Genomic DNA, 27,958 nt, shown 5'->3' with positions numbered 1-27,958 from the left:
GGTACAGAATTTAGACATAAAGTGCAACATCACAGATAAAATAATAGACCAAGAAATTATCTATCTGAACTATGAAAAGGGGATAAATTTAAGACCAAACAAGAATTAAAGTACATTTTAAAATGCAAAATTAATGATTTTGACTATATTAAATTAAAAAGGTTTTACACTAATAAAATCAATACTGCCAAAATTAGAAGAAAAGCAAAAAAGCGGGAAACAATCATCACAACTAAGAGTTCTAATAAAGTCCAAAATATGTAGAGAATTGCTTCAAATTTATATGGTTACAAGTGATTCCCCAAATGATAAATGGTCAAAGACATGAATAGGCAGTTTTCAAATGAAGAAATTAAAACTATATATAATCATAGGAAAAAATATTCCAAATCCTTTTTTTAGAGAAATGCAAAAATGAAGTATTACCTCACACCTATCAGGTTGATCAAAATGAGAAAAAGGGAAAATGATCATTGTTGGAGAGGTTGTGGGAAGATTATGACATTGTTGCATTGCTGGTGGAGTTGTAAAGGGATCCAACAATTCTGGAGAGCAATATGGAACTATGCCCAGAGAGCAAGGAAACTGTTCATATCCTTCATCCCAGCAATCCCAATTCTAAGTCTATATCCAGAAGAAATTATAAAAAATGGAAAAAATCCTACATTTTCCAAAATATTCATGGTAGCTCTTTTTTTTAGTAGCAAAGAATTGGAAATTAAAGGGTTGTGCATCAGTTGAGGAATGACTAAAGAAGCTATGGTACATAAATACTATGGAATATTATTGTTCTTTAAGAAACCATAAATGGTCAGACTCTAGAGAACATGGAATGATACAGAATCTGATGCTGAGCAAAGGGAGTAGGACCATGAGAACAATGTTCAAGTTAACAACATTGTGAGATAATCAACCTTAATGGAAGCAGCTCATCTCAGCAGTTCAGATAGCTAGGACAAGCATATTAGACTGGCTATGGACAATGTTATCCCCATCCAGGGAAGAAAAAACAACCCTTCAGAATCTGTTGAGAACTTTATAAAAATTATCTCTTATGTATCTCTTTCCTTTAATCCCAGTTCCTCATATCAAAAATAACTACTATATAAACATGTTTATCCAAAAGATGTATGTATGCATGTACAATGCTAACTTGACTCTTTGCTGCTGAGGGTAGGGGTGTGGAAGGGAGGATGGAAGGAAATTTTTTAACAAAAAAATATTCATGTGCATATGGATGAAAACTAATTAATTGATTAATAAAAAAAAGGTAAATATCTCCTCAAGGCAAAGGTCTGCTGCTGGTGTTCTTCCTTCAACCCTATCCCTAACCCATCTGGTGTGTAAACAAGGAGCCCTGTGGAGAGTACTCTCTACATTCTCTTCATTCTCTTCCCACAGTATATGGGATTTCCCTCAGAGGATAAAAAAGATACTTGAAAGTGCTTTAAGAAGATAAAAAAATGCATTTTAACAAATATCTTCTCTGTTGACACATTTCATTTTCCTAATTCCTATCATTTGGATAATATACTCCTTCAGTCATCAGTTTACTTTCATTGCTTTCCCTTCCATTCCCCAAACTGGTTCTGAGGATTCAGTCACATACCTCAGCAGCAGTAGCCAAGACTCAGCCTTGCATACTACTCTTGAAACTGTGCAGAAACCTACTTCCCCTGGTGAAGAAAGTAAAGGGGAAGACAACTCAACCCATCAGCAACTTGGCTCACACTGGAAGAATCTAGAAGGAAGGACTATCAAAACTCAGCTAACATTAAGAGTAGTTTGTTTTTGAGTCTATTACACACTTCTTTGATTAAATAAAAAATGGTAGTTATCATTTGTAAAAGAACCTCTTTAAGTGTTCTACTCTGCTACAATCATAGGGCTAATCCAAAGCAAAAAAAATTGCAATCATTCATACTGCAGTTTTTTTCTTCTGCTTCTGTTTCTTTTTACTTGGTGTTGTAGTAGAGTGCCTTTAGCCCCTCTGTTTGAAGTTGTTAGGGAGTGGTCTTCCACCTCCAATCAGGTTGTCATCAAATCATCTGCTAATTCTCTTTTCTTTCCCTCCTCAGGAGTAGGACATCAACTAGATTTAAGTGAGACTCACTTTCTTCCATAAAACTCTTTGTTGATTTTAGTATCCCTGAGCTACCTTGATGCCTCTGGTGTTCAACATTTACCTGTCCAAAGAAGGAGCCAAGGTCAAAATGTAATTTCTATCAGGACTACCTTAGACCTCCTTCTCCTCCTAAAATAACCTGGAAAGCATTCAATTAGAGGCTAAGATCATATCCCTGAGTGTATCCCTTTCATGTCTTTCCCCAGCCCAATTTGGCAGACTCAAGCTCAACATCTGTTGTTTGTTGGATAACAGATGCTAACCGAATGTCTTTCTTTGTTGTACTCATCTTGCTGCTCCATGCTTTCAGACTTGTATTTCTGCATTGACAGCCCCTAGCTATCCCTGAGCAGGGGCAGGTGAGAACAGTTGGTTAGCTATGGAGGTGGCTAAAGAAAAATCTCTGGATTTCTTTGAATTGGGCAGACAGTGAAGATGCCAGTCATTCACTGCTTACTGGAGCCATCTTCAGTCATCTTGACTTTTGTTTTGCCACAGGACTTTGATGACTCTGAAAGAGACAATGAGACTGATGACTATGCAACTCCACTTCACTTAAACCCAATTCATAAACATTACTTTTGTTGTCACTGGTCTTTGAAAAAGAAGGATGAACAGTTATGTATCTTTGTCTAAGTCATCCTTCTTTTAAGCTTTTTTTCCATAGGTAGTGATTGTGTGCCAGTTATTCTCTTTCTATAACACCCTCCATAGAAAGGCTATAGAATGACTCTTAAATACCAAGATAATGGTCAAAGATCTTATACCAATTGCAAAGTGTCCCTGATAGCTCCAATTTCTTCAGTGAAAGTAATATTCATGGGGCGGCTAGGTGGCAGTGGATAAAGCACCAGCCTTGGAGTCAGGAGTACCTGGGTTCAAATCCGGTCTCAAGACACTTAATATTTACCTAGCTGTGTGGCCTTGGGCAAGCCACTTAACCCTATTTGCCTTGCAAAAAACTAAAAAAAAAAAGTAATATTCATTCAAAAGAGGAGCGCCTATTCATTTCAGAACAAAGTTGGTCAAAACTACGTATTTGAGGGGCAACTCATTGAACTGTTCAACTCAGTCCTATATATAGATCTGTTGTTTCAAATTCTCAAAGAATTTAAACCCTAATTAAAATGTGGAGCTAAGAAATTTATTCTGTAAATCCTATGAGGAAATGGTGCTAGACCTTTAATGATTCTAATTCTCTAAGCCTTCATTTTCAACATCGCTGGTGAGTAAGTAAAAGATGCAATTTAACCAGTTCATGATCATGCTGAAATATAAATAATTTAAAATGTAGAATGCAATATGTTGGGTGGACTATATTTTAGCCCATTCCCTTTTGCATTTGCTACCATACCTAATACAAAACCTCTGTAATTGGACAGGTATCTCAACTCATTTGTATATAACAGGTATTCTGAAACATAGTCCCTGAACATTTAAAAGCTATATTATAATATCTATTTCAACATTACTGGTTACCTTTGTAATGCTATACATTTTATTTTCTTCATTTAAAGACATTCTGAGAAGGGATTTGTTTATTTTGAGTATTTTCAATAATATTTAATTCTTCATGACCCCTTTATGGGATTTTCTTGACAAAGAAAGTATAATGTTTGGAATTTCCTTCTCTAGTTCATTTTGCAGGAAAGAAATTGAAGCAAACAGGATTAAATGACATGCCAGAATCACAAGATTAGAAAGTGTCTGAGGTCAAGATCTGAACTTAGGTCTTCCTTACTCCTGACCCAGTACTTAGTCAACTGTGACACCCAGTTGCCTCCCCAACACAGACTGTGGAAGTATTTATTTGACAAAGTGTATGAATTTTATTTTGACTTTTTGTATCCTCCATAAAAAAATACATATTTAAAGAAAATAGTCATGTGTGTAAATAACAAAAGTGTAAAGCAGGGAAAGATAACTCATAATTTTCCTGTTCTCCTGGGAAGTTGATTTAATAAACTAAAGTGCTTGCAAGTCATCTTGCTCACCTTCACCTTGGCTCTGCCCTTTCTGAACAGCTCTCTCCAGGTCCATAGTCCAACTTATATTTTGGACTCTTTCTTCTGTCTTGAAATCCTCTTTTATGAGAAACATGTGGTTGGAAAAATCTCAGAGAGGAATGGAAAATTGTCATTTCCAAAGTTAGTGCTAACTTGTACTTGTGATCTGACACTACAGAACCAGAGGCAAAATTTGAGAGGAACTTTTTGACTTGATGGAAGTAACCCCTGAGAACTTAGAGCCATCCCAAAGAAGAATGGGGGAAACTTGAAAATGTTCCTATCAATAGAGGTTTTCAAAGAGACTGGATCATTCAATCACTTGTCACAGTTGCTATAGAGATTGTTCTTGGCCTAGCCTGAATTGGACTAGAGAAATTCATATTAGGTACTGTGATACAACATTTACCTGGTATTTTTTGAAGAATTCTCTGGCCTTTCCTTTTTTTCAGTTTCAAGAAACTCAAGAAAAGGTGTCTATGGTATGTTTCTACATACTTGAATAAACAAACTTCCTATTTAGAAGCAAGTAGTCCATAGAAGATCATAAGTTCTAAAAGAAGGAATTCTGAAATACTGTTGTTATTCAGCAGTGCCTAACCCTTTGTGATCACATGATGTTCATGGGATTTTCATTTTTATGTTTAATTATTTTTAAAATTTAAAATATTCTATTTTCTCAAATTGTAAAAATATTTTCTAACTTTCATTTAAAAAATCAAGTTTCAAATTTTCCTACTGCTTCCCTTCCCTCTTCCTCCTCTTTGAGAAGTCAAACAATTTGATATAGGTCATACATTCAGTAATGCAAAACAAAATTCCATATTTAATATGTTGTGAAAGAAAACTGAAACCAAAAAAGAAAAGCTAAAAAATATTCTTTGCTCTGCAATCATATTTCATAGCATTTTTTGGTTTTGTTTTGGTTTTTTTTGCAAGTGGAAAGCATGTTTCATCATGAGGCCTCTGCATCATTTTATTGCTTAGGATAGCTAAGTTATTCACATCTGATCATCATACAATATTGCTCATTCTGTGATCAAAGTTCTCCTAGTTCTGCTCACTTTCATTTTTCATCAATTAATGAAAATCTTCCTAGATTTTAGTGAACAGGACCAATTGCCCATCATCCTGACCTATGTTTTGCCATTGGACTCTGAATGAATTGTGAAGAGATAGTGAGGCTAATAACCTTGTACAACCCTATCTCATCCAAATGCAGTTCACTTACAAGTCAAAACATCAAGTGATCCTTCTGATGTCACTGGTCCTCCTTGTGAATGATGGGTTAACCATAAGCAACAGTATGTTTTTTCCTGAAACCATCCTACTTGTCATATTTTTTGGCAAATAGTACTGTATCACAGTCATATACTATTGCTTTTTCAGTTATTCCCATGGGGTTTTCATGGAGAAGTTCTTCTCCTATGGGTCCCCCATATTATAGATGAGGAACTTAGGAATTCCCTCTACCTAACCACCTAGGTACCAAAAGGTTACTTGGTCCTTAAGGGTATAACAAAAAACTTATCCAAAATTATCAACTCTTGAATATATAACCATTAGATCTAGAGAACGTTTCATATCACTCACAGATCCAAACATGAATACTCTTTTACTCATAAGTTTCCCATGGTTTTCTGTCCTATTGTGTTCCCCTTTGCTTGACCCCCTCAATTTTTTAAATCCAACAGGGCATAGCTGACTTTTCCAAAGTCACAGATGCCAGATAGTAAAGACACAATTCAAATTCACATCCAGGTTCAGTAATTTTTCACTATCCCAAACTTTCCTAAGTAGGATCAGGAAGAATAGTCATAAGATAACAAAAATACCCCAAACTATCTATCTTTCAGGAATTATAGTGAGAAAGTCATTGCCATCTTTCAACATTGAGTGAATCATTGGATATATGTAGATTTGTAATACTAAGGCAACCCTTTCATAGGTTTCAATTGTTTGGGTCTTCTGTTCTGAGGACTTAAAAGTCCTTTTCAAAACTGTTGATGCTCATCTATCCCCTCAATCTCACCTATGCATCTGAGAAGGTATATAGCATGTACAGTGGCCATACCTAGTAATTCATCTCAGAACTTAGCATAAACTTGATTGAGTTTAGCCAATGAGCTTTGAACTGTCTGAACTAGGGAAATGCCTATATCAAGCATCCATCCTGGGAAAATGGGTGGATAAGAACTATTTGTTCCAATGGTCATGAAGATAACTAAAACATTCACTGTGGAGTGCTTACTATTTGGTCAGACATTGATGTCAAGATCATTCACTGTATTCCCAGACGAACATCACCAGTTGTCCTGACTTTCCTCTTTTCACTGGACTTTGATCACTCTGAAAGAGAAAAATCAAAATGATGATTTTGTGCAAGTTTGCCTCACTTAAATCCAATTCACATGCAAGTAAAGATATTGATGAGGTCACAAATTCTCTTTAAAAATTAAGGATGAATAATAACTCTTTTTAAAATAAATATAATCCTTATGAATTTTACAGGTTTTATGAGTGATTGGGGGGAGAAGTATAGGAGAAAGGAGAAGGTGAAAAAAATCAGGTAGTCATGCTTCTGTTGATTAGAACAATGAGGAAACTGGAGACCTTGCAGTTAATAAGTTAGTCAAAATGCATTATCAGGGTGTTACTTTGTGTCTGACAATAGGAACACAGAGGATAAAAGGAAAATGCATAGGGAAAATGGACTTGGGTGGGGGGAGAAGGTAATGCCACATCACTCTATTAACTCATATTGAGTCACCCTTTATAGAACTTTTGTTTCAGCAAACCTTCCTCATTCCACATTTAGACATTTCTTTTTTTAAAAAAATTCTACTCTATGCCCCATTTTTTTGTTTTTATTAGTTCAAGGATTCATTGTGGGTGATAGGTTGCTGTAAAGGGTACCTATGTTCTCTTCCAACTCTCAGATCTTGTAATCTTGTCATTCTTGTTTTCTCAGGAGCCCTTGCTACACTCTCTAGATATATTATATATGAATGGTAACATATTAACCTATTCAACAACAATTCAGTCCAACACACATTTCATAGTATGTCAGAGTCTCCAAGATACTTAGAATATTCAGATAAATTACATGTCTAATGACTATGACATGAATACAAATTACCATAATATAACATATGACATAATGAGTATAACAATAAGGTCTGTGTTGACTTAGCATAGTACATCTCAAGTACTTATTAAATGTTTATTAGTTGAAGTAGGGATGGACCATTTTTGACTGAAGAGAGAAAGAAATCATAAGATCACAGATTCTAAGTTAGAAAGGATCTTACAGGTCATTTCTTCCAACCTATCACTTTGAAGATGAAGACCTAATGATTAAATGCTAAGTCCAAGATTAAGCAAGAAGCAAGTGTCAGATTCTTGCAATTTTATGGAATATATTTGAAAAAAAATAGAGGACAAGAGTAAAGAGATCAACATTTTAGGCAGAGGGAATAGTAGAGACTAAAGCGTAGAAGGTGGAAAAATACTGGCCTTTTAATTTGTTTAAGGAAAGTGAAGTACAGAAAAGTAATATAGTATAAAACTGGAACAGTAGACTCCTGCTTTATCTTTTATAACAGGAGTGAGAATTTTAATTTTAATCATTAAACAGCAGGAAATTTTCAAAAAAATTTGAGCAGTAGGATCATTAGACCAAAATAACAGAGTTCTTCCTGAAATTAAATGTAGACTAATTCATCAAATTAGTAGCAGAAAGCCACTAACAACTTTTGCACCTAATATTGTGCATTGGATTAAAGGTCTAGATATGGCACTTGAGTGAATAATTATTGAACACTAAGCAGTAGTATGAGGGGTCCAAGATTTCTCTCCTACATTCTGTTCATAGGATCAAAGATTTAGATTTATAAGACACCTTGTAAGTTACTTGGTCTGTCTCCTTTATTTTGCAAATTAGGAAACTTAGACACAGAGAAGGAAAGTGATATGCAATCTTATGTAACATCACAAAGACAATGAGTAGCTTAGCTGGGATTTGAACCCAAGGCCTTTGAATAGAGAAACATTATTCTTTTCACTGTACCAATATGACCAGATTATTTGCTCTTTGTGTGTTTAGGGGATTGTTGTCTTTGTGTGTGTGTGTGTGTGTGTGTGTGTGTGTTTGTGGGTGTGAGGGCATTAAGGGTTAAGTGACATGATCACATAGATTATAAGTGAATAAGGTTGGATTTGAACCCACTTTTTCCTTACTACAAGTCTGGTGTTCTATCCCCAGTGTCAACTAGCTGTCCCTCTTAGTGTTGTTTAATATAGTGTGAACACTTGATCATCTTAGAGGCAATAATCAGAGATCTCCAGAATGAAATAATGTCCAAACCAGAAATAGCAGAGAAATTGAAATTTTGGAGCACAAAGTTAGCAGAAAGGAAGGGGCTCTCTTCAAGGCAACTATTTCCACGCTATTGATTCTCCTTCCCCTTTGGGCCATTAATTAGACTCATAACCTTCATCAAACAAAGTTTTGGGTGGTATCCGTGAACCAAATATATGAATACTGTCTAGTGTAAATATGATATTGGTTGGATGATCCAGGTTCTGGCCCTAATAAGTCCTGTAATCTTGTATAAATCATTTCACCCTTGATTTACAGATTCATACAAAACAGAATCCATAATTCCATCAGGAGTTTGGACTTAATAATCCATAAATTCTCTTACCACAATATGAGATAAGATTTCTTTTAGAATTTAAAGGACATAGTGAACATGCTATGATAAGTTAAAGTGCATTATAACTATATTCTTATTGTATCATGTATATTTCATTTTTCTTGATTCCCATCATTTGAGTAAAATGTTCTTTTATCAGCTTGTTTTCACTGCTTTCCTCTCAATTTGCTGATCTTTTTTTTTATTTAAATGTTTCATTTATTTGTTTATCCAACTACATGCAACAGTAGTTTTACTCATTTTTTGTATGGTTTTAAGTCTTACAATTGTTCTCCCTACCTCTTCTCCCCACCCCACCCCCAACTTGACAGGAAGCAATCTGATATAGGCTTTGCAAAATATAGATCAATTTTGAGCATGTTGTGAAAAAAAAAGTCAAATCCAAATGGAAGAAAAAAATATTAGAAAGAAAAAAGTGACATAAATTTTAAATTGAAAAAAATATTCTTTGTTCTTCATTTAAATTCCACAGTTACTTCTCATAATATATATGATATTTTACACCACAAATTTTTAAAAATTGTCTTTGATTATTATACTGTTATAATGAACAAGTCTATCATGGTTGATCATCAGCCAATGTTGTTGTTAATGTGCATGTGACCATCTTTGTCAATGAAATTTGTGACTGTGATCCAGAATATCTTTCCATCTATCCCACTCTCTTCCCAAGAAGGCAATTAGTTATGCAATTGACTTTACCCTTTCCATCTTTATTTATAAACTTTTACAATCCATTGAATTATTCTTAAGTCATTGAATTGGCCAAGATCATTGACTGCATCCAAGAAGAAATAACATCTTCCTTCTATGGCACAAGTGAGGAGGCTATTGTAATTTGCAGTGAAAAGCAAAAATGGAAATATTTTTAGAAAATAATCCTGCCCCAAGTTTATGCAAATTCATAATAAATGTAACTGGTCATGATGGCTTAGAAAAGAAGAGCTAGAATTCATCTTAAATTGGGATCCTAGACTAAAAGCTCAGACTCAGAAGAGGTGTTGCTCATGGTCACAGAGAAGAAAAAAAACAAGTGGATGATCTAAAGAGCTACAAAAAAGAAGTCATTATAATATGCCTTGAAAAGAAAATAATTCCTTTCCCTGTCTTAACTCTGCTTTCTAACCTCTAAGTAGCCATTACACAAATTGTGTCCTTGCTGCCTCTAGTGAAGAAGTTACTACCACGCTCTGTATAAAGACCTGAGAATGAATTGTTGAGATAAATCAGTGCCAGGAGGACTTTAAAATATTTTAAATAAACAATTTGTGTGGTGGCATCAAGGCATGGAACCAATTGACAACATTTGGAACACCACCAACTCAAATACTCACAATACCTTTTGTGGGAGCCAATGAAGACAATAGTTCCACAAATGTAAATGATCTTGCTAAGCAAAGGAGTCCCAGACTTCTTCTTCCATATCATTGGGCCAAAATTCAGAGTTAAGAAGACAGATACCAATATTTCCTGGTCTTGAACTCTATCATGGATAACAGAGATGGAAAACCCTTCTTTGGAGTATAGATAGGTCAAAGCTTTCCCATTCCTGGAGGATAAAACAAAATTCTTCCGGCTTCTCTTTTCCAAACTCCTTCTCTTTGTTCCCCTTCTCATAGCACCCACCGGAGCAGCAATCACTCAGACACCCAGATACATAGTCACAAGGGTAGAGCAGGAGGTGACACTGAAATGTTAACAAGATTTGGGCCATGATTCCACGTACTGGTACCAACAGGAGACACTAAAAAGACCCAAGCTAATGCTTTATTTAATGATCAAGAGATGACTACAAATGAAACTGTTCCTCAGCAAATCAAAACTGCATCAACAGAGACAGGTCTCTGGACCCTTCACATCCACACTGTGGAGGAAGTTGACTCAGCCATCTATCTCTGTAGCAGCAGCAAATACACAACCTTGCAGATACCAGACTCCATTCTAAGCTGTGTAGAAACTTACTTCCTTTGGCATAGGAAGAGAGGAGGGAGGGAAGTCACCCCATCAGAGACTTGGATCAATGGAAGGTTCTAGAGGGAGAGAAACAATCAAGACCCAGAGAATGTTGGTAGAGTCTCAACTCAAATGTTGGATAAAAACACAGTTTTGTAATTTTATTTGAAAATTCCACTCTTCATTCACAGAAGAGAACTTGTCCAAAACAAAACCAAAACCAAATTGCATTCATTTATACTACACTTTCCACTTGTGCTCCTTTCTCCTTAAATTGTGTTGCAGTGGTGGAAAAAGTCTTTGGAGATGTTAGGCAGTGGTGCTCTATCTTCTATTAAGCTGCTATCTTGTTACCTACTAATTATTTTCTCCTCTGTCTTTGATATTGAAGGTAGAACATTAAAAACCTGCGCTTTCCCAGTCCAATTTTCCACATAAGACTCCTTGTTCATCTTACTGAATTTACCATCCCTGAGATCTATTAGAACCTTTAGAGTTTAAGAGTGGCCCAGTGAAATGATGCCCTAATACCAAGGAATAGCTTCAGTTAGGACCATCATAGGACTTACTTTCCTCCTACAGTAATCTGAAAGTTATCCAACCAGAAGATAAGATCCCATCCCTAGAATCCTTTCCATGTCTTTCCCTGACCTGTTTTGTTAGACAAGGCCTTGCCCTTCTTGTTATGTCTTAGAGGCCCTTTCCACTTGTACTCATCTTGCCACTCCATGCTCCATGGTTTGGATTTTTTACTTTAAGTCATATAGTAGTTACTTTTGAATTAAATGAAACAAATAATGGACCTATTGGTTTGCATTTCTCTCCTTCCAAATAATTATGTGAAACTTCTTTTAATCTATGCAAGAAACTTTCCCAGATGTCAGGTGTATTTATGGAAGTTTATGGGGTGTTCTTGGAGGACTAACACCTCTGGTGAACAATCACTCCCTGGTAAAACTGTCTCAGCAGGCTGATTGTATCTGACTGAGTATAAATAATAAATCTCAATTCATTGATAAAGGAATCATTTACCTCAAGCAAGTAAAAACTTCCCCCTGACAAATTGGTAGAGAGGACCAATTTGTTCCATTGGCCATGTTGGTGACTGAAGCAAGCTCTTTGGAGCTCTTAGAGCTTTGGCAGACAATGTCATCCTCTGCATCTTTGTCACTGCTGGTCATCCTGACTTTTTCCTTACCATAAGACATTGAGGACCCTGTGAAAAAGTGGAGAGCCTGATGAATTTGTCAAACTCTGCCTCATTTAAATCCAAGAAAAACAAAAAGAAAAAACACTTTCATAAGAGTGGTCTTTGAAATATAATTTAACTTCTCTGCTTCCACGATGGAGTTTGGCCCTGGATCTTTGTTTCTTTGTTTTTGTTTTTGTTTTTGTAGGTTTTGCAAGGTAAATGGGGTTAAGTGGCTTGCCCAAGGCCACACATCTAGGTAATTGTTAAGTGTCTGAGACTGGATTTGAACCCAGGTACTCCTGACACCAGGGCCGGTGCTTTATCCTGTATCACCTAGCTACCCGTTGGCCCTGAATTTTTGAAAGATTTCAGGGACAGATACACTGCTGCACCCACCTAAGGAAGTGATGTGATTTTGCTCAACCCCCAGACTCCATCTTCTACAAATATAACTGGGTGAAAAATCAGTTACAAGAGGTATCCTACTCTTTTCCTAATGACATCACGGGCAACAGCCTTCTCTTATCTGTGGTTATTTTTCTAATGGCTGTGGGTGAGTCCTGGGAATAGATGGGAAATTACTTTTACTAGTATTGTCACATTCCCTTGTCTACTTCTTGCCCAAGGTTCATTTTCAATCTAATGTTTCTTTTCTTTCTAGATTTCATACTTGGTAAAATCACTCAAATGCCAGAATATCAAATCATAAGGAAGGGACAGACAGTGACAATAACATGTGTCCAAGACACTCAGTAAACTCAAAAGTTTTGGTATCAATAAACCCCAGAGAAGGAGGGTCTTGTTCTTGTCCTTTACTAGAAGAGGAGGAGGATGTTCAAGGATTTAAAACTAAGAGACCAGAAATCAAGAATTTTACTCTTAGCAAACCATCTGCAGAATCCAGGGACTCCGGGAAGTATTTCTGCAGTGTCAGCCACAGAGATGAAAGGGCAGCACATTTCTTTTCACAAACCTCATTCCTTTCATCCCAGCACAGGAAACAGAACTTGGTGGGAAGGAAGGGGTGTATACTGAACCATTCTCCAATAGGAAAAGCAGCCTTACAAGTGAAAGCAAAAATTTTTCATATCACAAGTCAGCAAAATACACTAAATGCTTGAATTGTTAATTAAATAAATCCATAACCTATATGGTAAGGCCTTATCATTAGCCAAATCTTTACATGTGCTATTTAATCCAATGTACCCATGCTATGTGCAGATCTGCAATCCAGGATGGACTTTTGTTTTCCCTCTTTCTGCTGGGTTTCAGAGATATCTAGTTAGTAACCACACAGTTAGTTCCTGGGGTTGAACTGAGTCTTTGAAATCTGTATGTTTTCCTTGTATTGGGGGAATCCAAATACCTGGAAGTTTTGGAATGGGGAAGGTGGTATTTTGATGATCCAGAACAAAAGAGTCCAATGTTTTTTTTCACTTCACATCTAAGATTACAACCAGTAGTCCCCTGAATATTCAGTAACCCTGAGCATGGAACAGAATAATAGTAAGGAGTTCAGACTGGAAGGAACTGGAAGTTATTGAAAATCTCAACAACTGTGATATGGAAGGGAAAAGACTTCTTTCCCATAGTGCTTCTCTTTCTTCTCTTTCCCTTGGTAAAGTTCCTAAACTTGGGAATAAATAGTATCACATTTACCACTCCTATATTAATCATTTATGTGGATTGATGAAGTTCAAGGTAATACCCCAGAAAATCATAGGTCTTTTTTAAGGCAGCAAGGGAGTTTGGAAAAGCTGATGGGAATCAGATGGTTCTGTATAAAAGCACTTAATGTCTTTTCCTTTCATTCTTCCTCTGTTCAGTGATCTATATTATCTCTGTACTTTGAATATCTGTGCTCAATTAATGAATGTGTCTGATTACTCGACGGAGAGGAGATTCCAGCTATATATTAAAGTGGAGTTAGATGAAGTAGAGTTATAGATTTCCTAATTCTAATATTTCATCATCATTCTTTTATATAAATTCCAGACCCAGTCAAGGCTCTCAGAACTTAAGAAGGTGTTGTTGGGGGGAGGGGGGACAGGAAGGGTATGATAGGGCTAAATACTTTCAGATTGATATTCCTCTAATATTGAGAGTTACTGCAATCTTTGATGAGATTGTACCAAGACTATACCACACAAGAACTGAGAAATCTTCAGACATGGTAGTTCAAGGTACCCAACATCTGATGAAAAGTCATACATGAATTGGCTTAATAATTAGAATGTTGGTAACATTATCTTTTCGTAGGTTTAAAGAATAATGCATAGGAACTAATTTGGATTGATTCTATTACTCCAATACCCCCATCTAATATCTTACAGTACCATCAATAATAAAAAGAATTTCATATAGCATTTTAATTAAAAATTCTTTATAAATATTATCTCATTTGATGCTCACAATAAGCTTGGTGGCATATATTATTATTATCACCATTTTAGAGATGATGAAACTGAGGTAGGCAGAAGGTGTCTTTCTTTGGTTTACACAAATATTTCTCTCTGAAGCAAGCGAAGAATTTCTCTGACAGAAGTGGTAGATGAGAACAACTGGTGCCAATGGCGATGAAGCAGGCACTGCTGAGTTTTAAGAGATTAATCATACATCAAAGATGTCTGCATCTACATTCATTCTGACTTTACATTTCCACAGGAAATTGATGCCTCTGGGAAAGAGTGAGGCTGGCAACTTTGTGCTTTTCTGTCTCACTGATATCCAATTCCCATGCAAGTCAAAATATTTGTGATATCATTGATCCTCTAAAAAATCAGAAGACAATAATTCTCCAGCAGCCAAATATCTCCTGAAGGCAGAGGTCTACTGCTGTTGTTCTCCCTTCAGTCCTACCTCTAGCCCACCTGTTGTGCAAACAATGATCTCTGTGGAAAGTGATCTCTGCATTCTCTTCTCACAGTATCTGGGATTACTCTAGAGAATAAAAGAAGATCCTGAAAGTGCTTTAATAAGAAGAAATGTATGATAGCAAATATCTCCTATTTTGAAATATGTTCCATTTTCCTAATTCCTTTCATTTGGATAATATGTTCCTTCACTCACCAGCTTGCTTTCATTGCTTTCCTTTCCATCTCCATTCCTGGTGCTTTTCCCAGAATATTGTGAGAGTACCGTAGCCTCTCTCTCAACATAGCCTACTTTCTTCACAAGAGGGCAATAGCATATGCTATAGGTTTCTCCCTGCACCCCCTTCCATCATCATTGATAAACTTTGAAGTTCTGTATAATTGTTTGTGATCAATTGAATTGGTCAAGACTGTGAGAGTTGCACAAGATGTGATCACTCCTTCCTTCAAAGTACAAGAGAAGAGGCAGTTGTCTTTCTTAATATAGTAGTTTGCAGTGGCAAAGATGGAAACCTTTTGAACAAGAATCTTGCCCTGATTTCACACTCAGCTAGTATGGAGGTGATGTGATCAAGAAAGATTAGAAAAGAGGAGTCAAAAACTGGTAGAATTCTTAAGAAACTGGCATCTCAGGAGTTCCAGTGTCTTTCATGCTTTGGGTCCATCATGGCTAGGGCAAAATACTCAAGAGAACAGGGTTTTGACCTTCATTTAAACTTTAACTTGGTAAACAGACAGCTTCTCAGTTTGGAAAACTTAAGAGTTTCATAGAAGCATAGAATGTTTAAGCCAGGAGGGACCTCAACCATTATACAATATATCTCATGGTCCACAGTGAAATGAACACTGTGGACCCCTCTTTCACTTGGATGAGCTGGTGCTGATAAAGGGAACAGAACCCAGAGAACATTCTTCTATTAACAACAACCTAGTGAGATAATCAACTGTGATGGACTTGGCTCCTCTCAGCTGTTCAAAGATCAAGGACCATCCTGAGGGATCTGCTATGGACAATGCCATCCATATTCAGAGGATAAAGTATGGAGTCCAAATGCAGTGCAGAGCATACTATGTTCACTTTTTAAAGCTTCTTTTTTTCATCATCTTGAACTTTTCTTCCCTTGGTTCTAATTTATTATTCAAAACAAGATTAATATGGAACTATGTCAAAATCTTGTATATATACAACTTTTACCAGACTGTTTCTATCATGAGGAAGAGGAGTGGGGAGAGAGGGTCATAGAAAAAAATGTGAAACTTGCAAATTGATTAATGTAGAAACTATTTTTGCATGTAAATGGTAAAATAAAACAAATTTAAAGAAAAAAAATCTTCCTACTTTTCCAAAGGACCTCTGTGACCTGGAGCATACCACTTCAACTCGCCTGGCTTCACTTGTTCTTCTTCATCTCTAAAATGAAAGCATCAGACAGGATAGTCAGTCTGTAGAAGACTTTCTAATTCCAAATCTAAGATCTTAAAGGCACAGATAAGAATACTATATAATTCACGAGGAAAAGAGATGATTTGAAAAAAGATGTTTAATTTATTATTTTCTTTGATCTCACAAAAATCAAGCTATATGTGATAAGGGAGTCGTAGTTTCACATGCAATTCTCCCTTTATGTTTTGATATTTGTCCTTCATTTTTGAAGAAAACCATAACATCAGTGTAATGGTGCCAAGAGAAGTAAGTGAATTGGATTTGAGTGAGGGAGTCCTGAGTTAAGTCTGATTTTCTCCTCCAGAGTCATCTGGGTCTAGTGACCAGTTATGTATTGGGATGGCTGGAGATGCAAGGAAATCAGGATTAAGTGACATGTCCAAATCACTAGTAAATGTCTAAGATCAGATTTGAACTCTGGTCCTCCTGATTTCAGGACCGGTTCTTTATACACTGCACCATTTGGCCATCCTTTATCATTAATGTTGCTTATGGAAATACTTCTCTAGGCAGGGTGTACTTCTTAACTTCAGAATCAATAAAACTATAAAAAATTATAATAAAACAAGTCCTGTTGTGATAACCTATTAAGAAAGAATAACCAAGTCACAGAGGGGGCATTGGAAATTGTCACCTTCCTTCCAAAGCTCAAGTAAAGATATGACTGCATTTCTCAGTTCAGTAGTTTGCAAAAGCTAAGTTGGAAATCATTTGGCAAAGAATTCCCTTCTGATATCATACTCATCAGTATAGATGTGACCACGGTCCAGGTGAATTAGAAAAGATGAGCCAGAAGCTGCTAAAACTCATGGAAAACTGACCTTCCAGACTAAGATAGACCAGATAGACCAGAGGTTAAGGTCCTAGAGAGAGAAAAATTCTGACAACCAGAAGAGTTAAGATGAAGAAACCAGGAATAAACATTTAAAGCAAAAGAAAGTACTTCTTTTGTCTGAATATCTCCCTGTTGTCTGACATTTAAGTATTTTGGTCTTATATTCTGTGATAGCTCCCTGTTGTAAAGTAGTTGCTTCAATTCTCCTAAAGAAAGGGTGGACAATGTGATGTTATTGCAACAAATCAGGATAAGAAAGACTTCAAAATATTTCATATAACCATATTTTAAAGAAGTCAACCTTGAATGTTGTGCATAAAAGTAGTAGACCAATAGACAACCATCTGCTCTACCACCACTAACACAAAAAAGGAAAAAAAAATATTGCCTTTTGTCGGAACCAATGAAATCAAAACTTCTATGAATGGAAATGATCAGGTGAAGCAGGGGAGGCCCAGACCTCTTCTTCTACATCATTGAGTCAAAGTTCAAAGATAGAAAGGCAGTGATAAAATCCAGATCCCATCATGGGCAAGTCTTTTGGTGTGTTTGTATTTTTCTATTTGGAGCAGGTGAGGGCTAGATAGGAAAAAACCCTATTTCTGGGGATGGGGGGTACAGGACGTTCCCTTTTGCTGAAGGGTGAAGCAAAAGGCTCCCACCTTCTCTGTCCCAGTCTCTCTTTTTGACCCCTCCCACAGCCCCACCTGGAACTGAAATCACTGAGATACCCAGATACATGGTCACAGGAGTAAAGCCGGAGGTCATACTAAAATGTCAACAAGATTTGTACCATATTTATGTGTACTGGTACCAGAACTCAAGCTGTTTTATATTTTTGATCAAGAGATGACTACAAATAAGACTGTTCCGCAGCCATTCAACCCTGAATTACCAGAAAAAAGGTCACTTTACCCTCTAGATGAACCCTGTAGAGGCAGAGGACTCAACCACCTACTTCTACAGAAGCAGCCAAGACTCAGCCTTGCAAACTCATCTTCAAGCTGTGCAGAAACCTACTTCCCCTGGCAAAGAAAGCAGGGGTGGGGGGATGTCATCCCATCATAGACTTGGGTCAAATTGAAAGACTCTAGAGGGACTATACATCCCAGATATTTCTCATATTCGATAACAAACAGCTCTACAATCTATGGGTAAGCTTAAACATTTTCTCAAAAGTCTATCATAATCACCAGTGATTGCACCCTAGGTCAAAGGTCTATTTTCTCTACAGATTTTCCTTTTGTATTCTTTCTGTTCCTATTGCCAAGGAAAGAGTAGCACCCTGATGCTGCTTTTTGACTAACTTATTGACTCTGCAGCTAGTCTTCATCAACTAATTGATTTTTTTTAATTGTCCAAGACTTCTCAACCAAATTCTGTTCACAGGATCAAAGATTTAGTGCCAGAAGACACCTTAAGAGCCACTTGGTCTATCTCCTTTATTTTACAGATGAGGAAACTTAGACACAGAGAAGGAAAGTGATTTAGGCATTCTTATTCTATAACACAACAACAGTAAGTGACTTAACTGGGATTTAAACCCAGGGCCTGTGACTCCAGATATATTACTCTGTCCTCTGTACCACCATGACCAGAGTGACCTTCTTAGTTAATTTGGTGTGGTACCCTACTCTTCAGGAGTTTAGGGGGTTATCCCTATATGTCTCTCTCTCTCTCTCTCTCTCTCTCTCTCTCTCTCTCTCTCTCTCTCTCTCTCTCTCCCTCTGTGTGTGTGTGTGGGGGGGCATTCAGGTTAAGTGACAGTGTCACACAGCTGGTAAGTATCTGAAACTGGCTCTGAACTCAGGTCTTCCTTACCACAGATCTGGTATTCTATCCACTGTTCCATATAGCTATTCCTTCCCATATTATTGTTTAATATAGTATGAACAGCTGATCATCCAGTGGCATTAATCATAGACTTTCAGAAGGTAACATTGTCCAAATTAAAAATGACAGAGATATGAAATTTTGAGATAGCAGGAAGGAAGGGGTTTTATCTTCACAGCAACTATTTCCACCCAATTCATTCTCCCTCCCCTTTGTGACATTACAAACCTAAGACTGGTATCCATGAACAAAATATATCCATGCTGCCTAGTGAAAATATGGCATTGGTTGGGTGATCCTGGTTCTGGTCCTAGTAAGTCATGTGACCTTGTATATATCACTTTACTATGGGTTTACAGATTCATCCAAAACAGGATTCATAACTCCAAACAGGAATTTGGACTTAATGATCTCAAAATTCTCTTCCCACAGTAGGATATGTGATTTCTCTCAGTGTATATAGGAGATAGTGAATGTGCCTTGCTAAGTTAAAAATACACTATAACTATGTTCTTATTATCTCACACATATTTCATTCTCTTTATTCCCATCATTTGAGTAAAATGCTTTTACTTATCAATTTGGTTTCACTGCTTTTCTCTCCATTCCCATTGCTGATCTTTTTTTAATGTTTCACTTATTTGTTTCTCCAATTACATGAAATGGTAATTTTTACCTATCATTTCTTTTGCTAGGTTTTGAATTTTATAATTTTTCTCCCTCCCTCCCCTCCATCTGACAGAAAGCAATCTGATTATATTTATAACCATGCTAAACACAGATTGATATTGAACATGTTTTGAAAGAAGAATCAGATCCAAACAGAAAAAACAAAACATTAGAGAGAAAAAAAGTGGCATAACATATCAGAAAAATTTAAAAATAGAGGATAAGAAGCTGTAGTCTTCCTTTGAACTCCATTGTTCCTTCTCTGCCCATGGATGATATTTTCCATGAAAAGTCTTTTAAATTTGTCTGATTATTGTACAGCTGAAATGAACAAGTCCATCGTGGTTGATAATGTGTATATGGTGTTAATGTGTATATGGTGATCTTTGTCAATGAAATTTGTGACTATTGTGATCCAGCATATCTCTCCTTCTATCCCACTCTCTTCCCAAGAAGGAAGTTGATATGTCATTGATTTTCCCTCTTTCCTTCTTCGTTTATAAACCTTTAAAGTCCATTAAATTATTTTTAAGCCATTGAATTGGCCAAAACCATTGCCAGTGTACAAGAAGAGATAATAACTTCTTCCTTTCAATGCACAAGTGAAGAGGCTTTTTTGACCCAGTAGTTTGCAATGAATGGCAAAAACTGGAAATGTTTTGGAAAATAATCCTACCCCAATTTTACATTAATTCAGAATAGATATAACTGGTTGTTATGGGTAAGAAGAGCCAGAATTCATAGAAAATTAACATCCCATATTGAAAGCTCAGATCCAACTAGAAGAGGTGTTGTTTATGGTCATAGAGAGAAAAAAAATTAGACAATCTAAAAAACTAAGATAAAGAAACCACTATAACATGCCTTGAAAAGAAAACACTCTTCTTATATGTCTTAACTCTGTTTTCTAACCTCTAAGTAGTCATACACAGAGTGTCCTTTCTGCCTCTAGTAGAGAAGGTACTACCACTTCCCCATATAAAGACCTGAAAATGTGTTGTTGTTGTTGTTGTTGTTGTGACAAATCAATGTTGGAAGGAATTTTAAATTATTCTATACAATATTTTAATAGACCTGAAGCTCCTGTGGTGGGAATAGAGGCAGGGAGCTAACAGACAACCATTTACAATGCCATCACCAAGCACAGACACAATGCCTTTAGTGGGAGCCAATGAAGAAAATAACTCCATAAATAGAAATCATCCTGCTAAGCAAGGGAGTGGTAGACCTCTTCTTCCACATCATTGAGCTAAAACTCAGAGTTAAGAAGACAGGCACCAATCCTGGCCTTTGACCCTACCATGGGAAACAAAGTCTTTTTCTGTGTCTGCTGCATTTTTCTCCTTGGAGTAGGTAAATGCTGAATAGAGAAGGAAAACCCTCCTTCAGGGGTTAGGGAGGTCAGATCTTCCCTAGCCCTGGAAGATGAAGCAAAAGTTTCCAACTTCTCTTTCCCAAACTCTATCTCTTTTTTCCTCTGTCATAGCTCCCACCAGAGCAGCAATCACTCAGACTCCAAGATACCTGGTCTCAAAGGTGAAGCAGAAAGTGACACTGAAATGTCAACAAGATTTTGGCCATGATTACATGTATTTGTACCAACAGGAACCACTAAAAGGACCAAACTAATGTTTTCTTTTGTTTTCAAGAGTTAAGTACAAATAAAAACATACCTCTGTGATTCAAACCTGCATCAACAGAGAAAGCTCTCTTGACCCTCCACATCAACAATGTGGCGACTCTATGACAGCAACAAAGACACAGATTTGCAGACTCCTTCATAGGAAGAGAGGAGAGAGTGAAGTCACCACATCAGAGACTTGGCTAAAACTGGAACATTCTAGAGGAAGGAGAAACAGTCAAAGTGCAAAGAACTCAGAATTTCTCATCTCTAATATTGCTTAAAAGCACAGTTTTCTGATTTATTTGAAAATACCAATCTTCGTTGACTGAAGATTCTTAATAAAATACTCTATTCAACTGAAATCAGAGGACTTGTTCAAAATAAAAAAAAATAAGAACTAAATTGCATTCATTTATACTACATTTTCCTATTTGAGCTCCTTTTCCTCCTTAAATGGTGTCTCAGTAGAGGGAAAATTCCTTTGTCTGGAGATGTTAGGGAGTGGTGTTCTATTATCTGGCAAACTGCCATCTTGTCACCTGCTAATTGATTTCTCTTTGTCTTTGATATTAGAGGTAGAAGACCACAACCTGCCCCCCTCCCCCATCCCCATGTAAGATACCATGTCATCTTAATGACATTCCCTGAGCTGCTGTACAGTCTTTGGAGATGATGAGTGACTTGGTTATGGGGGCAGCCAGGTGGCACAAGGGATAAAGCCCTGGCCCTGGACTCAGGAGTTCAAATCTGGCCTCAGACACTTAATAATTACCTAGCGGAGAGACCTTGGACAAGTCATTAAAGTCTTGTAAAATCTTGTAAAGCCTTGTAAAAATCAAATAAATAAATAAATAAATAAATGAAATAGAATGACCTAGGCCAATTCCAAGGAATAGTTTTAGTTAGGGCAATCATGGAACTCACTCTCCTTCTGCAGTATCCAGAAAGCTATCCAACCAGAAGTTAAGATTACATCCCTGGGATTCATTCTATGTCTTTCCCTAACCCATTTTTTCAGGCAAGAGTACTGCCCTTGTTGTTATGTCTTAGTTTCCTTATGCTGTTGTACTCATCTTGCCACTCCATGATCCCTGGTTTTTATTTCTTTACATACATCAACTAGTTGTCCCTTCTGAATTTAATGGGACAAATAATGGACCTATTGGTTTGCATCACTTGCTTATCAAATACTTATGTAAAACTTCTTTAAGTCACAACAAAGGACATCCTCAGATATGAGGTATATTTATCTATGGAAGTTTATGGGGTGTTCTTGGAGGACCAGGACCTCTGGTGAACAGCCATGCCCTGGTAAAACTATCTCAGTAAGTTGACTGTGTCTGACTGAGTGCAAGTAATAGGTCTCAATTCATTGCTGAGTTAAGGGAATGTCTACCTCAAGCAAGTGAAGAATTCCCTGACAAACTGGTAGAGAGGAGCAATTTATTCCATTGGTCATGGAAGTGATTGAAGCAAGCTCTTTGAATCTCTTAGAGCTTGATCAGACTGAGAATGCCAAGGTCGTCCACTATATCCTTTGTCATTGCCAAGCATCTTTACTTTTCCCTTGCCATGGGACTTTTGAGGACCCTGTGAAGAGGGGGTGAGCCTGATGACATTGTCCTACTCTATCTCATTAAAATCTAAGAAAAATCTAAAAAGAAAGAAAGAAAGACTTCCTTATACCTAGCCTTAGAAATATAATTTAACTCCCCTGCTTCCACAATACAGTGTGACCCTGAATCTTTGAAAGTCCTCAGTAAAGTACCCACCTTAGGAAGTGATATAATTTTACTCAATCCCCAGACTCTATCTCCTAAGTGTATAATGGTGAAAAATCAGTTATAAGAGGTGCCTCATTCCTTTTCTAATTACATCATGGGCAACAGCCTTCTCTACTAATATTTCCCATTCCCTTGTCTACTTCTTACCCAAGTTTCATCTCCTTTCTAATGTTTCTTTTCTTTCTAGATTCCATGGTAAAATCATTCAAATATCAGACTATCTAATCAAAAGGAAGGGACAGGCAATGACAAATATAAGCAAGACACACAGGAATCTTGAAGGTTTTGGTATTGACAAACCCCAGAGAAGGAGGGTGATACATAGAAGGTGGGATGATCCTCAAGGATTTGAAGCCAAGAGACCAGAAATGAAGACTTACTCTGAGCAAACCATTTGCAGAACTCAAGAACTCCAGGATGTAGTTCTGCAGTACCAGCTGCAGTGATAAAAAGGCTGTCCATTTCTTTGCACAAACCTCCTTCCTTCCATTCTAGCACAGGAAACAGGACTTGGTGGGGAGTGAAGGGAGTCTAGTGAACCATTCTCCAATAGAAAAAAAACAGCCCTAAAGTGAGAGCAAAAACGTCTCATATCGCAAGTCAGCAAAATATACTAAATACTTGAATTGTTAAAGTCCACAATCTATGACAGTATGTCCATATCATCAGTAGATCTTTATATGTGCTATTTGATTCAAAATATCCATAAGCTTACAATCCAGGCTGGACTTTCCATATCCCTCTTTCTTTTGTGTTTCAGAGATTCCTACTTAGTTAGTGCCTGTAATTGAACATAGCCCTTGAAATCTAGAGGTTCTCCTTGTATTGGGGAATTCATATGCCTGGAAGTTTTGAGTTGGGGAAGGTAGTATTTTGATGAGAACAAAAAGGTTCAATGTCTTATTCCCTTCACAACCAAGATAACAACCAGTAGTCCCCTGAATATTTGGTCATCCTGAAAAATGGATCAGAATAATAGAAAGGAGTTCAGATGGAACAAGAAGTTATTGAAAATCTCAAGTGAGAGTTGTAAGGGAAAATCCTTCTAATCATAGTGCTTCCCTTCTCATACCCTTTGTAAAATTCCTAAACTTGAGAATAAACAGTACCACATTTATCTCTCCTACATTAACTGTTTCTGTGTCTTGATGAAGTTCAAACCTATACCCCAGCAATTCATAGATTTTGCTTTTAGGGCAACAGGAGGTGTTTGGGAAAAGATAATAAGAATCAGATGATTCTCTATAGAAGCTCCTAATTTTACTTTTCATTCTTCCTCTAATCATTAAGCTATATGACCTCTGCACTTTAAATATCTCTGCTCATTTAGTGAATGTGTTAGATTATTAGACTGAGGGAGGGGAGTCCAGCTTTAGATTTAAGTGAATTTAGATGAAACACAGTTATAGATTTCCTATTTCAAAAGTTCATTATCATCCTTTAGTGTAATTTCCATACTCAGTGAAGGCTCTCAGGACTTGGGAAGGAGTGGGGAGAAAAAGGGTAAAATGGAGCTAGGTACTTTCAGGTTGACAGCCCTCTAATTTTAAGTAGTTACTGCAACTCTTATTCAGATGGTACCAAGCCTATACCACATAAGAATTGAGAAATCTTCAGGTCTGGTAGATTAAGGTTCCCATAATCTGATGAAAACTCATACATACAATAGGCTTAATAATTAGAATGTTGACATTATCTTTTTGTAGGTTTAAGGAAGGTAGCACAAGAACTAACTTGGAATGATTGTATTGTTTCAATGTCCCTATCTAATATCTCACAGCATCAGCAACAATAACCAGAATTTATATAGGACTTTTAATTTTTAAAATTCTTTAAAATTATCTCATTTGATGCTCAGAAAAAGCTTTGTGGCAGGTAATATTACCTTCATTCTATAGATGAGGAAATTGAGGCAGGCAAAACATAATTACCTTTCTCAAGTAGTCTTAAACCTATTAGTGAGCTAGGGTGTGAAGAATTTCCCTGGAAGAATGTGCAGATGAGATCAAGTTGTGCCAATAACCATGAAGCTGGTAGTAAGGAGTTCTTAGAGATTAGTCAGAGATCAAGGATATGAAGGTCAATCTCTGTATTTACATCCATTCTGATTTTGCATTTCCACAGGACACTGATGCCTCTAGAAGAGGTTGACAACTTTGTGCTATTCATCCTCACTGAAATCCAATTCATATGCAAGACATTTGTGATGTCATTGGTCCTCTGAAAAATCAATGGATAAAACTTTAAAAAAATAGTAAAATCTCTCCAGAAGGCAGAGGTATTCTCCCTTCAACCCCACCCCTCACCAGCCTGTTGTGTAAACAATGATCTCAGTAGAGAGAGTGATTTCTGCATTTTCTTCCCACAAAATCTGAGATTTTCCTCAGAGGATAAAAAAAAAGATAGTGAAAGTGCTTGAATGTGACTGGTCAGGAGGCTTTTTTTAAAGGCATAAAGAGGGGGGGCTGTTAGGTGACACAGTGAACAGATCACCAGTTCTGGAATCAAGAGGATATGCATTCAAATCGGCCTCAGACACTTAATACTTAGTGGTGTGACCTTGGGCAAGTCACTTAACCCTATTGCCTTGAAAAAATAAAGAAACAATGAATCAATGAATAAATAAATAAATGAAGGAATAATGAAGAAATGAAGAAATAAATAAATAAAGTAATGGAGAGTAAAAAATTCTGACAGCCTGAATAGCTAAGATGAAGTAGGCAGTTTAATATGTTTTGAAAGCTTAAAGAAAACATTTCTCTTGACTATTTGTAGGTGTGCTGTGTAAACTGTAAGTAGCTAGCGCACATGTTCTGTCCTTGCTGCCACATACTATGACATTCCTAAGGAAAAGTCTGAGATTGTGCCACTGTTGTGACAAAGAAGGGCATTGAAGTATTTCACATGTTCATATTATTGATATAAAAGCAGATAGTTAACAATCAGTCATTTACAATGCCTCTATCACAAAAAGAAAGAAAGAAAGAAAGAAAGAAAGAAAGAAAGAAAGAAAGAAAGAAAGAAAGAAAGAAAAGAAGGAAGGAAGGAAGGAAGGAAGGAAGGAAGGAAGGAAGGAAGGAAGGAAGGAAAGAAAGAAAGAAAGAAAGAAAGAAAGAAAGAAAGAAAGAAGGAAGGAAGGAAGGAAGGAAGGAAGGAAGGAAGGAAGGAAGGAAGGAAGGAAAGAAAGAAAGAAAGAAAGAAAGAAAGAAAGAAAGAAGAAAGAAAGAAGAAAGAAGGAAGGAAGGAAGGAAGGAAGGAAGGAAGGAAGGAAGGAAGGAAGGAAAGAAAGAAAGAAAGAAAGAAAGAAAGAAAGAAAGAAAGAGAGAAGAAAGAGAGAGAGAGAAATAGTGGAAGGAAGGATGAAAGGAAGGAAGGAAGGAAAGTCTTTTATGGGAGCCAATGAGAATAGATTCATAAATGAAAATGATGTAACTAAGCAAGGAAGTCTCAGAATTCTTCTTGCCAATTATTGCATCAAAAGTCAGAATTAGGAAGGCAGGAACTGCTCCTCACCTTGTCATGCATAACAGACACTTCTTCTGCTTCTTTATTTTTTTCCTTGGAGCAGGTGAGTACTGAAAAGAGAAAGAAATTTCTCATTTTGAAAATAGGGAGTTCAGAGCTTTCCCTTTCCCTGGAGGATAATGCTAAGTTCTGCCAGCTTCTGAGTCCCAAATTCTTTCTCTTTCTTTTTTTCCCTTCCACAGCCCTCATTGAAGCAGAAATCATTCAGACACCCAGATACCTGGTCTCAAGGGTGAAACAGAAGGTGACACTGAGATGTCAACAAGATTGGGGCCATAATGCTATGTATTGGTACCAACAGGAACCACAAAAAGAACCTAAGTTAATGTTTTCTTATAATTATCAAGAGTTATATATAAATGAGACTGTTCCTCAGCGCTTCCAACCTGTACCACCAATGAAGGGTAACTTTAGCCTCCACATCCATTCTGTGGAGGTAAAGGACTCAACCACCTACTTTTGTAGCAGCAGCAAAGACACAGCCTTGCATGCACATCTCCAAGCTTTACACAAACTTCCTGACCCTGGCACAGGAAGAAAAGAAGGAGGGAAGTCACCACACTAGAGACTTGGCTCATACTGAGAGGTTCTAGAGGGAGGACGAACTGTCGCACTTCAGAGACCTTTGATAGTAGATCTCAATTCCCTTATTAGTCTAATAGCTAATTTTATGTTTTGTGAGAAAATGCTAGTCTGTATTTTCAGAACAACCTCAGGCTAGTCCAAAACATATATAACAACAAATTTCAGCTTTTCAAACTGCATTTTTCTATTCTGATTTTTCCCCCTTAAATGCTGTTACAGTAGGAATGGAGGGCAATCTTTCCAGAGATGTAAAGGAGTGACATTCTATCTCCTGTGTTCTATCACCTTATCATTTGCTAATGCATCCCCTTCCTATTTGTGATATCAGAGGTGGGAACATCAACTATATATGAGTGAGATTCCTGCCCTTCCAAGTAAAACATCTTTTTGACTTTAATATTCCTGAGTTGCCTTGGTGCCTCTAGAGATAAAGAGTGGCCAGGTTAAATGATGTGTCAAGTCAAGGGTGGTAGCTTTGCTCAGGACCATGATGGACTTGCCTCTCCTCCTTGCAATGGCCTGAAAACTATCTAACAAGAAGCTAAGATGACATCCCTTCTAGGTCTTTCCTCAGTCCATTTTGAGGAACAAAGGCACTTGTTGAAAAATAGATGATGGATGCCCTAGTGTCTTTCTGTGTTACCCCATGCTCCCAGATTTGTATTTCTTGATTTAAGACACTTAGCTATTCTTTGTGAAGTAAATGGAACAAATAATGGACTTATTGGTATGCATCGTTTTTCTAACAGTTGTGTGAAATTTCTTTAAGTCTCAAAAAAGGACTACTTTAAA

At 36.9% G+C, this 27,958-nt stretch overlaps 1 long non-coding RNA gene and 1 gene segment (V, D, J or C); one reads left to right on the top strand and one right to left on the bottom strand.

Annotated features, from left to right (window-relative positions):
- LOC141492841 (T cell receptor beta constant 2-like) overlaps nucleotides 1–27,958 on the top strand; it is a 439,396-nt gene that overhangs the window by 288,774 nt on the left and 122,664 nt on the right.
- Nucleotides 5,699–25,252, bottom strand: LOC141492846 (uncharacterized). Its single transcript, XR_012470062.1, has 4 exons — nucleotides 24,988–25,252; nucleotides 23,437–23,622; nucleotides 21,322–21,488; nucleotides 5,699–6,480 (listed from the first exon to the last, which is right to left on the bottom strand). It is a non-coding gene; the product is annotated as an uncharacterized LOC141492846 (long non-coding RNA).

Source organism: Macrotis lagotis, chromosome 7 (assembly GCF_037893015.1).
Source record: "Macrotis lagotis isolate mMagLag1 chromosome 7, bilby.v1.9.chrom.fasta, whole genome shotgun sequence".
Taxonomy (NCBI): Eukaryota; Metazoa; Chordata; class Mammalia; order Peramelemorphia; family Peramelidae; genus Macrotis; species Macrotis lagotis.
Note: the sequence above shows the minus strand (reverse complement) of the source record. Positions and strands in the feature narration are given on the sequence as shown.